At 38.7% G+C, this 14483-nt stretch overlaps 1 protein-coding gene and 1 pseudogene across 13 annotated transcripts in view; both read left to right on the top strand.

Moving 5' to 3' along the window:
• The window catches only part of ZC3H12C (zinc finger CCCH-type containing 12C), a 176790-nt gene that overhangs the window by 19062 nt on the left and 143245 nt on the right, over positions 1–14483 (top strand). For 12 of the 13 annotated variants that reach the window (XM_049109986.1, XM_049109988.1, XM_049109987.1 and 9 more), the window contains exon 2: positions 2819–2904. The gene's annotated coding sequence lies outside the window, so the exon portion shown is untranslated. Of the gene's footprint in view, positions 1–2818; positions 2905–13419; positions 13574–14483 lie in introns of those variants that run through there. The other variant, XM_049109983.1, reaches the window with a different exon arrangement.
• Positions 2771–3614, top strand: LOC112671463 (mitochondrial inner membrane protease subunit 1-like; annotated as a pseudogene).

Raw genomic sequence — 14483 nt, 5'->3', positions numbered from 1 at the left:
GGGGTGTGCTTTGACCCTCATCCTGCAGCCCCACCCCCATGCCTTCTACCAGTGGGTAAAGAGGTGTGGGCATCCCAGAGGGAGCACTGGAGTAAATCCCTGGCCCCAATTCAGGCACTGGGCAAGCATTCATTTTTTCCTCAGTTTTAATGGCTACCAGCTTTTGAGCTGGTCTTATACACAGTGTGTAGATGACCCTGTTCTGGGCTACTTTTTGTAGGACACTTTACCAGACTTCCATTGGGCCAGGTGATTGAGCCACAGTTCTAGGACTCATGTTTGGTTTCCAGGTGCTTCATACTCAAGGTTTATCTGGCAATAGTCCATAGATGGTGCGACTTAGTTTCCAACAGATTAAGGCAAAAAATTAGAGGTAAGTCCTAAATCGAGTTTCTAGGGAAGGTAAATCTATTCCATTTGGAAGCCTATTCTTTATCCTCCTACCAGGTCCTTCCTTGTTTTATCTTTAGAGTGGCCTTTCTTTTCTGAAATGATAGATGACAAGGGCTTAAAAAAAAAAAAAAAAAACTCTTAACCTGAAAAATAAAAGATTGACAACTCTATGACCCCTAAATAAATTAATGCACATATGGATAGACAATGTATTACCCTGTGAATCCAAGTCTGTGGGGACCCCTGTTCTACATCGTTTCCTTTCTATAGCTGTAAGGACTGTCCATGCTACAAGGATATACTGTTTCTGCAGTTGCCTTGCACTGTTTGCAAATGTACGTTGACTAGCAATGGAAGGGATACAGTCATCCAAGGAGGCAGCTTTATTCTGGAAGGACAGGGGCTCCAGAACAGGCCTGCCCTGGGAGGCTGGAAGAGTGTACTGCATTACAAAGCATTGCCAAACCCGATGATTCCCAGCCATTTTAAAAATCCCCGATGGGGTTTGTCCCCACATTACCAACTGATGTCAAAAGCCTGAATAGTTGTTCCCCCACATATTCTGCTTAGGAAGCTCATCATAATCCAAAATCATTCTAGAAGGAAAATTGTCAGAAACACATAAAGCCATCATCGCTAATATGACAAAGTTGCCCTGAATCTGTCTTCAGAATTCAAAAGAAAAAAAAAATCAAGATTGGAGGTTATAATTTTACCAATATCAAACCAAAGATAGACAAGTACCATCTTCATTTAAATTATACTTTTATCCTCCAAAATTTCCAAATGATTTCTGATGTTATCCCCACATTTAGTGATTAAAATGTTACAGAGTTTACCTTAAACCCAAGTTGAGTTTGCAAGTTTGGCTTGTTCAACATGGTGCTCCACTTCTTTCCACCACAGGAGCCAGCATGGTATAGAATGACGTTGGTCTGTCTGACAGCAAGTATCTAAGTTTAAATCATGACTGAAAATTGTTTATTAGCTGTGCTGCTTTCAGCGAGCTTGTAATCTCTCTGAGCCCAGTTTCACAGCTGTAAAATGGGTATTAGGGGACCAACACCTGGTTACGGTGCATCTGGTGTGAAATACTCGAGAAATGCTAGTCTTGTTTTTTAAACATCTACTTAGACTTCCAATTTTGATTTTAAATGAACTTTCACAGAAAACCTCCTTTTTTGCTTGGATTATAAAAAAAAAAAAAAAAAGAAAGAAACAATTGGGAGGAGAAAAAAGGTTTGCTTTTCAAGTTTGTGAAGAATTACACAAATGAGCCTGGAGTGAAACGGATTTGTGCCAAATGTTTTGCCTACTTGTAACGCCAAATACCCACAAATACGAACCACAGGTGGTCCGAGGTTTAATTTTACATCCCTGTCTCTTTAACTAAACAGTGTCCTTAGCACTGTGCTTTGACGCTGAATCATTACTGACTCAGAGGTTTATAAATACTGCGACTTGAATCACTTGGAATTTTCTTGAGTGGTCCCCTACTTCCCTTTCTAAGTTTCAATTGGACCTGACCCTGCAAAGGGAGTGATATCTGACAAGTTCACTTCCCACACTACTGGGGCTGCTAAGTCTCTATGACGTCCGTGATGCGTTTATAAGAAAGAACATTCTAAAAATAAGCTTAATATATTCTCATCCAGTTCACTATATAACTGATGTAACTTGAAGGCAGCTACACTCGTCAGTTGTCGCTAACAGCTTACTAAATGTCAGAAAGAGATGGAAATGTTCTAAATTAGGACACCACTCTTAATCCCTTACAAGATAAATTAGAATGCATACATTTTTATAGAAAAAATACTTCAAGAAGATAACATAAGTATATAACATTCAAAATCTACGCCTCCCTTGGTAGAAATAGTTGAAAGATCACACTCAAAAAAATAGCTAAGGTGCCATGTTGAAAGCAGCTGAAATGTGATTGCTGGTACGTGAAATCATTTCAGTAAGGGATTTATCTGAGGACTAGGGAGTGAGGAATTATAGACATAATGCACAAGTCAACATTGTTAGAGTCAACTCATCATCTATGCTAACAATAATGTACAGCAGGAAAGATAATCCAAAAATCTTTTACATTGCTTTTGTATTATAACAGTATTTGCAGTAGATTTATTTTCTCAGTTTTATTTCAGATTTGTTTGCTTTTTTGTGTATTCATTACCTGATAGATGGAAAAAAAGATACCCAGTAGCATCCTCAAGGGCACAGGGAAGCCAGGGAGATAAAATTTCACCAGAGATAATCTACAAAATAAATTGTGTCTGCAAGTGAGTGGGAGGCATTTGGAGTGAAGCCAGTCACAATACTTGATGGCTCTGCAGTCTTATCAGTCACCCTACAGGTGGCCTGGGGATAAAGCATGCTTGCAAGAACACCTACTCACTACTGTTGCTCCCCTGTTCCTCAGGCCCACTCCCACCACCCCAGAGAAGTTGAGGTTAGAGCATTGTGGATGACAGGCCTCAAAAAAGGAGCATCCTTTCTGTGGTCCAGGTAAGAAAAGCTCACCTGAGTCCTGGGTGAGAACACCCTGGGCTTCTTTGAGGCCAGAGGAATCCCAAAACTATGAATCATTAGACACACTTTAGATGTTTATTTGATTTTCTGGAAGCCCTGCAATCACTTTAAAAATCAAATGTATTGCAGAACAGACTTATATATGTTCGATGATGGCAGGATCTGCATAGAGCTCTGCTTCATGATGCTCTGGGGAAAACCTTTCAAATTGTCAGTTGTACTATTCAGTATGGCTGTATACCTCATTGTGCTTTTGAATATGCTGATGATAATGTGTTCTGGACCATCAATAGTGCCTACAATTCAAAATCAGGTATCGTTTCTGCAGAAAATCTTAGCGGACATTGTTGTGGTATCCAAAGAGGTGACTTTATGATTGCAAAAAGCCAGAGTGATCCAAAATCAAATATTTGCAAAAGAGTAATTGGTTTGCAAGGAGACAAAATGTTCACCAATAGTTCATCAGATTTCTTTAAAAGCCATAGTTACTTGCCAGTGGATCATATTTGATTAAATGGTGATAATTTATAGAATTCTATAGATTCCAGGTCCAATGGACCTGTTCCATATAAACTATTAAGAGGACATATCTTAAGATTCAGTGTCTGAGTGATTTTGGATTTCTAAGTGACAGCCCTAATGGCCACAAATTTTCTGATGAGCCAGCATGTATTATTTTGACTTGATTACTGTCTTCTGTTCAAGTGAATTTATTATTGCTGCCGAAAGCATTTACTCACTAGTAAAATATTTACTATTCAAAAGAAAGGAGACCCCCTAAGTTTTGGGGTTTGAAGTCCAAAGAAAGCTAATATGAAACAGTTGAAAAATGAATGAGTTCGGCCACATTACTGAGAGTGACCAGAAAAAAGAATTCTCAAAGGAATCTTTCTGCCTCTTAAGAAAGAGATGAACTGGGCAGCCTGGGTGGTGCAGCAGTTTAGCGCCACCTTTGGCCCAGGGTCTGATCCTGGAGACCTGGGATTGAGTCCTGAGTCAGGCTCCCTGCATGAAGCCTGCTTCTCCCTCTGCCTGTGTCTCTGCCTCTCTCTCTCTGTGTCTTTCATGAATAAATAAAATCTTTTTTTAAAAAAAGAGAGAGAGCAAAAATTCTATGTAATTTTTTAAATTCTAGGGAAGATAACATAGAAACAACCAGTTTCAAATCCTCCTCCCAGAAACAGACAAAATCATAAAAGCAAAATACCAGAAACAAGTCCTCAGTGCTGAAACCTAAGATGTTGCCAATAGAGAGAATTATCTGACCTATAAAGTAAGAGAAACAGAATCAAAAGATTTCACCAAAAGCCAATTCAGTTCTCCTACCCTGGAGGTGGTGCCGTGCCCCAAGAAGCGAGGCAAGTCGTGACAGATTTCTCCATCAATCCCTAGTTATCAAGGGTGAGAGCAAGAGGTGAAGGTGAGCTGCATAGGGGGCAGATGCAGAGATCCGGAGGTTGCAGGGCCAGAGCAGAAAAGCAAACCTGGGGATGTAACAGAAAACCTTGCCACAACTCACCTTGCTGCCTACTCAGTTTCTCAACAGTAGCACAGATCATTCTGACATGGAGAAGTACTTTCCTAAAATGCAGAAGGAGACAGGACCCTGAACCTCATTCTGAAAAGGCAAAAAAGACCATGAGAAAAATGAAGACCTCTCCTATGGAGACACTTTTTCAATGGGAATTAATTGCACCATATCTTGGAGAGGGACAATCAACGAAATTCTGTGAGCTCTGTTTTCTCTCATCTAGAATTTTACCTGTCTGACCACTTCCTCCTGATACATTAAAAAACACTCCCCCCCCCCCCAAAAAAAACACTCCCAAATTAGAGATATTTGGAACACTGTATGTAGAGGGACATCCACCCACAATGACAAATCATGCTTCCAGTTTGGTGGGTAAAAGCCCCAGGGAGATCCCAGAGAAAGCTGTGCCTATCATGTGTACTTGGAGGCTGAACAAAAAAAGAAAAAAAAAACATGTATAAAATATCTGACCTCTGGTGCAATAATTTCAGCAAAGAGTGGAAACAACTTCCGTGACACACATCAATCTCTCCCTTCCTGCCCCATGTGCGACCCTGTTCCCTCTCTACCCTATTGAGGCCACTAAACAATTCAGCCCATAATATTATCCAACACCCAGTACTCCAGGTTATCTATGAGAAGATAAAAATAAAAATTCCAAAACCAGACTGGAGCCAGACATCTTCTCTGCAACATTCAATGCCAAAAAAGAGGGAATCCCATAATGTTTAGAGGAAACAGCCATGACTCATGAGTTCTATAATTCAGTAAAGTGTCCTTTTCATATAGCAATAATGGAAAAATCTTATCAAATATGCAAATCTTCAGAAAATACACAACTGGGATGCCTGGGTGGTGAAGCGTCTGCCTTCCACTCAGGTCATGATCTCAGGTCCTGGGATTAAGCCCCAAACCCCACATCAGGCTCCCTGCTCAGCGGGAAGTCTGCTTTTCCCTCTCCTGTCTCTCCCCCTGTTTGTGTTCTCTTGCTCTCTCTCTGTCAAATATGTAAATAAAATCTCAAAATAACCATTTTAAAAAAAATCTCCAATTAGAAATTTTAAAAGGAAAAAATGGAAAGAAGGAAGGGAGAGACAAAGGACGGGAGGGCATGCTGTGTGGGGGAAAGAACACTTCTTTACATAACTGTTGGACCAAAGAGGAAATGAAACCTGCAACTGGAGATATTAATTATAACATAATGTTTATTATAATGTGGATATTAATTATAATGAAACGTTATATATGAAAATTTACAAGATATATTTCTAGGTCCATTCTTTGAGTAAATGCATAACCTTACTTGCTTGCCTTAATTACCAGGTTACTTCTCTTCTCCTCGTTTTTCCTTTTTTATGGATCTTGAATGTCTGTTTGAAGGACTATGACAAAAGAAAAAGAGGGAAAAAATGTAGCCAAAATGAGATACAGGGAAATCACGAAAGAAATTTTTTACCATTACGGGACTTGATCATGTCAATCATTGCAGGGTTCCTCGTGGGTCCCCAGGTTAATGATAAAATGGCATGAGGTTTTATGATACAAATGGTCACAGCTCTGGAAACAGACTTCCCCATTTCCTAGCAAATGACGGACTTTGGAAGCAGCCAGCCATTGTTTCAAGTCCTGTAGCCGCATGAAATGACCCTCACATATAACTTTCATTGCATACCAGCCATTGTTGGAAGCACTTTTCATGTATTAATTCATTTAATTCTCACAACAAACTAATTATACAGTACACTGGCCCAATGTGAGTTTCTTTCCGAGTGCTAAATTAATTTATTAAAGATTTTATTCTCTGCCCTCCCCACTTCCAGTTTATAAAAATGAGTGACCTTTTTTTAAATCTTGTAACTAAATAATCACCTGGTGAAGCATATCAGGTAATCAGAAGGCCTCTTGTTTTTTCCAGAAGCCATGTGCTCTCTATTTTTCTGATACATTCACCATGTGTTCTTCGGAGGACCACCCCAGATCCACTCCTGTTGTCTGAAACTATTAGAAAGAACCAACCTTATTAAAATTATCTTCTTTGGATTTAAAGAATGCAGTGTTTCCCTTCTAGCTGATATTCAAAATTTTTTCCATTTGTGATGACAGCGATGAATCAGGGTCTTGACATATGTTCAAATAATAAAACTTTTCCTTTTTAACTATATACTTATGCGGAGCAACACTAAATAAATAGAGCCAATGGATGTTAACAGCAGCATTCAGTTCTGATACATAATTGCAGCTAACCAAGGAACAGCTGCAATGATACTTTGCAATGAATCTTGTTTTAATATCTCACAGAAAATTATTAAAATTAAAAATTAGATGAATATAGCTTAGCAATCAAAAATTGTCCTATGAAGCCTCTACAAAATCAGCCTAAGAGGTCACTGCAAACTCTCCTAGCTCTCTAAAGATAATTAGTTTCTTTTGAATAATGCTTAAAGGAAAATTGTCTTTTAGCTCTATGAGTGAGTTAATCTTCTGGGATTTTTTTCCCCCAAATAGGAAATTTCTCTGAAACTATATGGTGCAAAACTACAAAAAGAAAGGGGAAAAAAATCTTAGGCTAATGAACAAATAAGAACTCGAAATTGCTTGCTTCATTCAACTACATTATCCTTCATTATGTCTGAGATCTACCATGCTTTAGCTTTTTACCAGCTAGAAATGAGAGAAGAAAGCTTTTAATAGAAAAGAGTTGGAAATGCACATATTCGGGAGCTCAGCAAAGCCCACCATTAGCACATTTTGTCAGACAGTGTAGTGGATTCAATAAAATGGACCCTCCTGGGCTAGTGAAAAGACATTTGGAGACAGAAGAAGGGTAGATCTTGCTCCAGCATTTTATTATCCTTCATATTCCAGTATCCATTGAATATCAGTAATAAGGTTTACTGATTAGTACATTCATTCAACATACATCCTTTGTAATGATTTCTAGTTTTCATTCCTGCTACTGGTGAACTATTTGTTATAGTAGTGGTGTTGGCTGCTATTTTATTATTATTAATCATTAGGAAAAGAGTCCTTTTCACTCTCAGAAGAACCACATCCAAACTAGAAGCTCCTCCCACATAGCTGCCAGGGTTTTCTTTCCCAGAGTAAGAGCAATGAGTAATATGAAGCATTGTTACCGTGCTGGGCAAAGTCAAACTGGCAGCATCTAAGTCCAGTAAAACAAGAAAGGTATCATATCTTAAGAAAACAAATCCTAACCCTGCATTCAGTGTAGTGCATGAAATCACACCCCTAGAATCTAAAAATTTGTCACGAACTAAAGAATCTGGCCTCCCTGTCCTCTGTGGTAACTCTGGAAATGAGACTCAGCCACGGGTTTGGTGGAAGCACTGACCATTAGACAGACAGTGCTCACCAGTCTGAGTTGCATCAAGTTGGTCTTCTTCTATTTCAGAAATGTGGTATCTTTGTGGGGCCCATAATGAATAGGCTTTTCTGGAAAATTTTGCAAATATAGCCATTGAAATTATTAAATTTGTGTGTCAGCATGTGAGTATTTAAATACTATGAAAGAAATGATGCATTCTTAGAGTTTTCTTAATAAAAACATTTTGGTTAGAATGTCCACTTCTGGTCGCAAGATAGCAACAGGCTCTAGAATTAACCTCTCACCATGGACAACTAGAGTAGTGAACCAGAAAAAAAATTAATAGCAGCTGTTTCAATATTGAACAACAGGTAGCATGGCATTGTAGTCTCTTCGAGAAGGGAAACAAATGGGATGAGCCCTACAGTTACCTCAGCTTTTAGCCTAGAGATAATTTCTGGAGGACAATACAGGGAGGGGGAACCCAAGCAGGACCCAGAAATGTCAGTGAGTTGAGGAGACAAGTTGGGTTTGGGGGCATTGAAATGGCCAGAATTTACAGGGCAAAGCACTAAAGAAGAGGGAGATGCATAGAGAAACAGCACTGGACATCTGCCTAGGAGTCTGCTTGAATAGTGGACTGAATACCAATCTTCAAAGGCATTGGATACAACTCCACAAGGCCAGGAAAAATTAATTTCTGAGGAACAAGTAATTTCCAGGCAACTTGAAGCAGGACAAGTCCTGGAGCTCACACAGGGCTGGGAATCATTCAAGTTCCCAAAAGCCAGAGTAAAGAGATGCTGATGAATGCATAGGACATTTAGTCAGGATTCCAGAGAGCTCATGCCTTGTAGTAGGCCAAATTAACCACAGAAAAAAAAAAAAAGCTACTCTGGATATTTACACTGAGGAGTTTAAAAATGAGCCTTGATCTCATCTGCATGTTGGACTGAAGTCCAGCAGTCTTCAAAGAAATACAATAAAATCCAGAACTCAACAATGTAAAATTCACCATGTTCATCATCAGAAAAATTACTATAAGAATAAACATGAGAAGGAGCAGAAAAAAATGTGATCCACAATGTAAAAAAAATAGGTTAATGGAAATATAACCAGAAATAACAGAGATGATGGAATTAACAGGCAAGAATACTTAAACAGGTATTATAAATATTTTCAATATGCTTAAGGATCTATAGGAAAAGATGAACATATGAGAATTTCTGGATGGAACGTCTAGAGATGAAAAATAAAATACCCATTGAATAGGATTAATATCAAATTAGATATTGCAGAAGGAAAGATTGGTGACCTTGAAGACATAGCAAAGATTTATGCAAAATGAAACAAAGTAAAAAGAATGAGTAAAAACACTGGACCCTGAGTGACATATGGGAAGATATTTAACAGTCTAACACACGTGTTTGAATAATGGCCAAACATGTTCCAAATTTGTTCAAGACTATAAATGCATATACCCAAGAATTTCAACAAATAGCAAGATTAACACACACACACACACACACACACACACAAACACACACACATTAACACACACACACAAACACACACACAAAAACACCAAGGCACAACATAATTAAATTACTGAAGAACAACAAAGAGAAAAATCCTATAATCATCTAAAGAAAATCTATCTATTTAGATAGATCTAAATCATCTATCATCCATAGAATGGAACAAAATTAGGTATGACTGTACCCTACTTATCAAAAATCACGCAAACCAAAAGAAAATTGTATTAGTATCTACTGTAGCTTAACAAATCACCCCAAAACTGGTGGCTTTAAACCACATGATAATATATCATCTTTCACAATATTTATGTCTCGGGAATTTGGGACTGGCTCATTTAGGCAACTCTGGTTGGACTTCTCATGAGATTTCTGGACTGGGGCTAGAGAATCCACTTCCAAGGCCTATCAGTCTCCTGTCTGACAAGTTGATGCTGACAAGTTTGTTTATCTCCACATGGTCCACTTCGTGAGACTGCTTGAAATCCTCGTGTCATGATGAGCGGCTGCATCCAGAATGAGTGTTCCAAGAAACCAAGGGGCGAGATGTGGTGACTGCATAACCAGTCTGAGAAGTAACATGAATCGATTTCTTTTTTTTTTTTTAAGATTTTATTGATTTATTCATAGAGACACAGAGAGAGAGAGAGAGAGGCAGAAACACAGGCAAAGGGGAAGCTGGCTCCATGCAGGGAGCCTGACGTGGGACTTGATCCCAGGTCTCCAGGATCAGGCCCTGGGCTGAAGGCAGCGATAAACTGCTGAGCCACCCGGGCTGCCCTGATTTCAATCGATATTCTGTTGGTCACATGAGTTAGCCCTGATTCACTGTGGATCAAGACTACATGAACACATGAGCACCAGGAGGTGAGGAGCATTGATGGTTATCTTGGAGGCTGACATAATGATAGAACATTTTTTGAGTGCTTGAGAGGGGGAAAAAAAAACAAAACCTCAACCCAGTACTTTATATATGATAAAATCTTTCAAAGATGAAGGCAAAATAATTTATCAAATTAAAACTGTGAGAAGTGCCACCAGCAAACCTGTGCTGCAAGAAATATTAAAGTGCTTTTGACAAAAGCAAAATTACACCAGATGAAAACTTGATTCTACGCAAAGGCACAAGAGTGCTGAAATGATAAATATGGACATAAATACAGAATATTTTTCCTCAATTTTACATAAAAGATAATTGACCACTTAAAACAAAAATAATAATAATGTATCAGAGCTTATAGCGTCTTTAGGTATAAGATGTAGAACAAGAGGAACACTAAGAGTAGGAGGAAAAAATGGAAATGCGGTATTGCCTTGTCTTTGTATGATAACGTGAAGTGGTGTAGTATTTTGTGAGTTTGCACTGTGAGAAATTAAAGATGCATATTGCAAACATTAGAACAACCACTAGAAAGTATGTATCAGAGTACATTTCAGAAGTTTACTTGAGATGAAAAGGGGTATTTCATCAGAATAAAGAAGTCAATTCCTCAAGAAGACACAACAATGTCAGACACATGTATACTTAATCAAATAAAACCCTGAAAGCTGACAGAGTGAGGATCTACAGAAGGTAAAGGAGCAGCAAACGAATCCGTCCTGTCTAAAGCTAAAATGACTCTCTAGATACAATGTTGGTGAGGATGTAAAGCAAGGGGAACCATCACACACCCTCCTGGGTGAGAACCTAAGAAGGTACAACTGCTTTGAAAAGGTGGTGGTTTCTTAAGAATTTCTCTGGGTTCATGCTGCCTCGCTGGCCAAGCCTGTGCAGAAGCAGTCAGCCCCCCAGTTGGCACCTGGCAAGGACGCTGTCACCAAGGCACTGCTTGACTGCTCGACCCGGGAAAGTCTAGAGAAAACTAATCCAATATATAGAGCTCAGTGGTTGCTGGGGACTGGGGTGGGGAGAACTGGCAGGGAAGAAGCCAGAGGGAAGCTTTCAAGGTGGTGACTACACTGGTCTAAGTTCATCCTATTCTAAACTCAAAGTGTATGGATCACAGTGTATGCAAAGTGTGCTTAATAAAATTTATTTTTAAAAAACACTTTGGCCTCATAATGCATCTGGTATCTGTTGTGCATACAGGTCAAGGTCTCCTGATATTAGCTCGTTATCCTAAATAGATCAAACAACTTTTGTATGTCCCCAATTATTTAGAAAGGTGAAGTAAGAGCTGTATGCTTAAATTAAACTGAAAAGTAAAGATTTAACATACCTACGTTGCGCTCTTTGAAAAAGAGTTTCATTTAAAAATGTCTAGTTGTTGCATATAATTTTCAAATGTGACTTTGCTTTCAAATAAAGGTGTTTTTCTGCTGTAAGTTACTTGCAAATACTCCCTTGTGAAATCTTAAAGGAAAAACAGGGGGCACCTGAGTGGCTCAGTCAGTTAAGCATCTGCTTCCCACTCTGGTCATGATCCCAGAGTCCTGGGATCAAGTCCAGCCTTGGGCTTCTTGCTCAGTGGGGAGTCTGCTACACCCCTGCTCGCGTTCTGTCACTTGTTTTCTCTCTAAATAAATAAATAAAATATTTAAAAAGAAAAGAAAAAGAAAATGAAACTTGGACAAACAACTCAAAATTTATGCAACGTTCTAATCTGAACAACGACAATAATTAAAAAACAACAATCCTAGTAGAAAATACCAGTACCATTAAAATGACATTTTAATCCTAACAAATAAAGAAATGCTATCATAAACATGGGAATCTTCCCCCAAACGCTCAAGTTTTATGATGAAGGGGGGTGAAGAAGGACTGATTTTCCGCATTTACAGGGAGAAAGGGCAAATTCCCAAAGATCAAATGGAACACCCAGTGAGTACTTCTAACATAGAACATGTGTCCAGGCTGCAGGGAATAATGGGTCGGATGGGCAACGTGCACACTACTGTATTCTCTCACACTTTGCTGTGCACAGCTCTGTGAGCAGGTTTTGCCTTCAACTGCATTACTTGGTTGCAGCTAAAATGCTGAGAAAAAATTAAATTTAATTTAATTTAAATTTAAATTTAATTTAATTTAATGCTGGGGAAAATCTTCATTATCAAGGAACGTGACTTTCACTTTGTATGGGCACCATCCAATTTACCAATCCTGCGTGAGCCAATCTGACTTACAGAAACGTGTGTCAGAGTAGCAGAATATCATGTACTTTTTTGTTTAATCTTTGAACTCAAAAGTCCATTTCTTAGGAAAATGTTCCCTGCCCTCTTGCCTCAGGCCAGGGCAGACCCAGCCACGCTCACATCCCCAGAGCTCTCTGTGCTTCTCACTTATGTTTCTGTCCTCGTGAAATTACCTTCCCCATTGGATTATAAGGTGTATTTTTACTCACTACTGTATCCTCAGCACCTGCTGTAGTGCCTAGGCTCAAGAGCCGACCCAATATTGGTGAACTAAAAGCATGATTTAATTACTTAAATGTTAAGATGCCATTAAAGTAAAACCTTACTTGCTCTCAGCTATGGTGTTTATAAAATTAAATTTCACAGTATTATTATTTTACCTTATGCCCTTGTTTTCTTTGTGTTTAAAATAAGAGACAGAAATCCTGGATTATGGATCTACCGTGTTAGTGACAGTGACAAAAAAAACAGTGGGAAGACATGAGAAGAAAGACAATGAGCTTGAAAGAGGAATAAAAAAATAATTGTCACTGTGGCTGCCAGATGTCTATTGTAAAAGATTGTCAAGTGAGCCTGCTTAGATCAATGTAAGCCCCACCTGACTTCACCTGTCAAAGCCATCTCTGGAGCTGAATTAAGAAAGTCATTAAAAATAATATTATCACAACAATTTGTTTCTACAAAATTCGCTTGGTGATTTACCATCTCCTTTATTTCTCATAGTAAATGACATAACGGGAATTTGTCTCACATGAGCTAGAGCTCATATACAGCTTCATAACGAGTGAAAAAAAGGAATCAGTATAATAAATATTGCTTTATTTTTCCCTTTCATAATCCTATGCCATTGTCCTTTCCTCAAAATTCTACAGGGTATTGAGGTTCCTGGCTGACTCAGTTGGAAGAGCATGTGTGACTCTTGATCTCGGGGTTGTGAGTTCGAGCCCTATGTTGGGCGTGAAGGCTACTTAAAAAAAAAAAAAAAAAAAAAAAAAGATTGTTCCTAAATTCAACAGATTATTGAGGTTGAAATTAACGTAGAAGTCACTGATGATCTAAGGCCCAGAGAAACTACATATGATCCTGTCCAAGGTCATCTAATGAATTTATGGAAGAGTTGGGGTAAGAATTCAGATGGTCTAACTCCCTATTCAGTAGGACTGAGTATTAGTTGATTATCCTGAGTCTTCTCTTTTTGTAGGGGTTTCTGCATGTCTTCCTTCTTTCTCTTCTCTTTAGAATTGGGTTTTGATTTCTGAAAATCTGCCATGAATCATGACTGCCTGGTATGAAAATCTAATGCTTTTGTTAATGATTTTTAATTTAAATTCCATTAGCCAACATACAGTACATCCTTAATTTTAGATGTAGAGTTCAATAATTCATCAGTTGCATGTAATACCCAGTGCTCATCACATCACATGCCCTCTTCAATGCCCATCACCCAATTATCCCATCCCCCCCCCACCTCTCTTCCAGCAACCCTCCGTTTGTTTCCTAAAGAGTTTCTCATGGCTTTTCTCCCTCTCTGATGACTTCCTATTCAGTTTTCCCTCCCTTCCCCTATTATCCTATGCACTGTTTCTTATATTCCACATATGAGTGAAACCATATCATTGTCTTTCTCTAATTGACTTATTTCACTTCACTCAGCATAATACCCCCCAGTTCCAACCATGTCAATGTAAATGGTAAATATTCATCCTTTCTGATGGCTGAGTCACAATATTCCATTGTATATACGTATACCACTTCTTCTTTATCCATTCATCTGTTAATGGATATCTCAGCTCCTTCCATAGTTTGGCTATTGTGGATGTTGCTGCTATACACATTGGGGTGCAGGTGCCCCTTTGATCACTACATTCGTATCTTTGGAGTAAATAACTACTAGGGCAATTGCTGGGTCATAGGATAGGTCTATTTTTAACTTCTTGAGAAAGCTCCATACTGTTTTTTTCAGAGTGGCTATCCCACTTGTGTTCCCATCAACAGTGCAAGAGGGTTCCCCTTTCTCCACATCCTCACCAAC

The sequence above is a fragment of the Canis lupus genome, chromosome 5 (assembly GCF_003254725.2).
Source record: "Canis lupus dingo isolate Sandy chromosome 5, ASM325472v2, whole genome shotgun sequence".
In the NCBI taxonomy this organism is placed as follows: Eukaryota; Metazoa; Chordata; class Mammalia; order Carnivora; family Canidae; genus Canis; species Canis lupus.
Note: the sequence above shows the minus strand (reverse complement) of the source record. Positions and strands in the feature narration are given on the sequence as shown.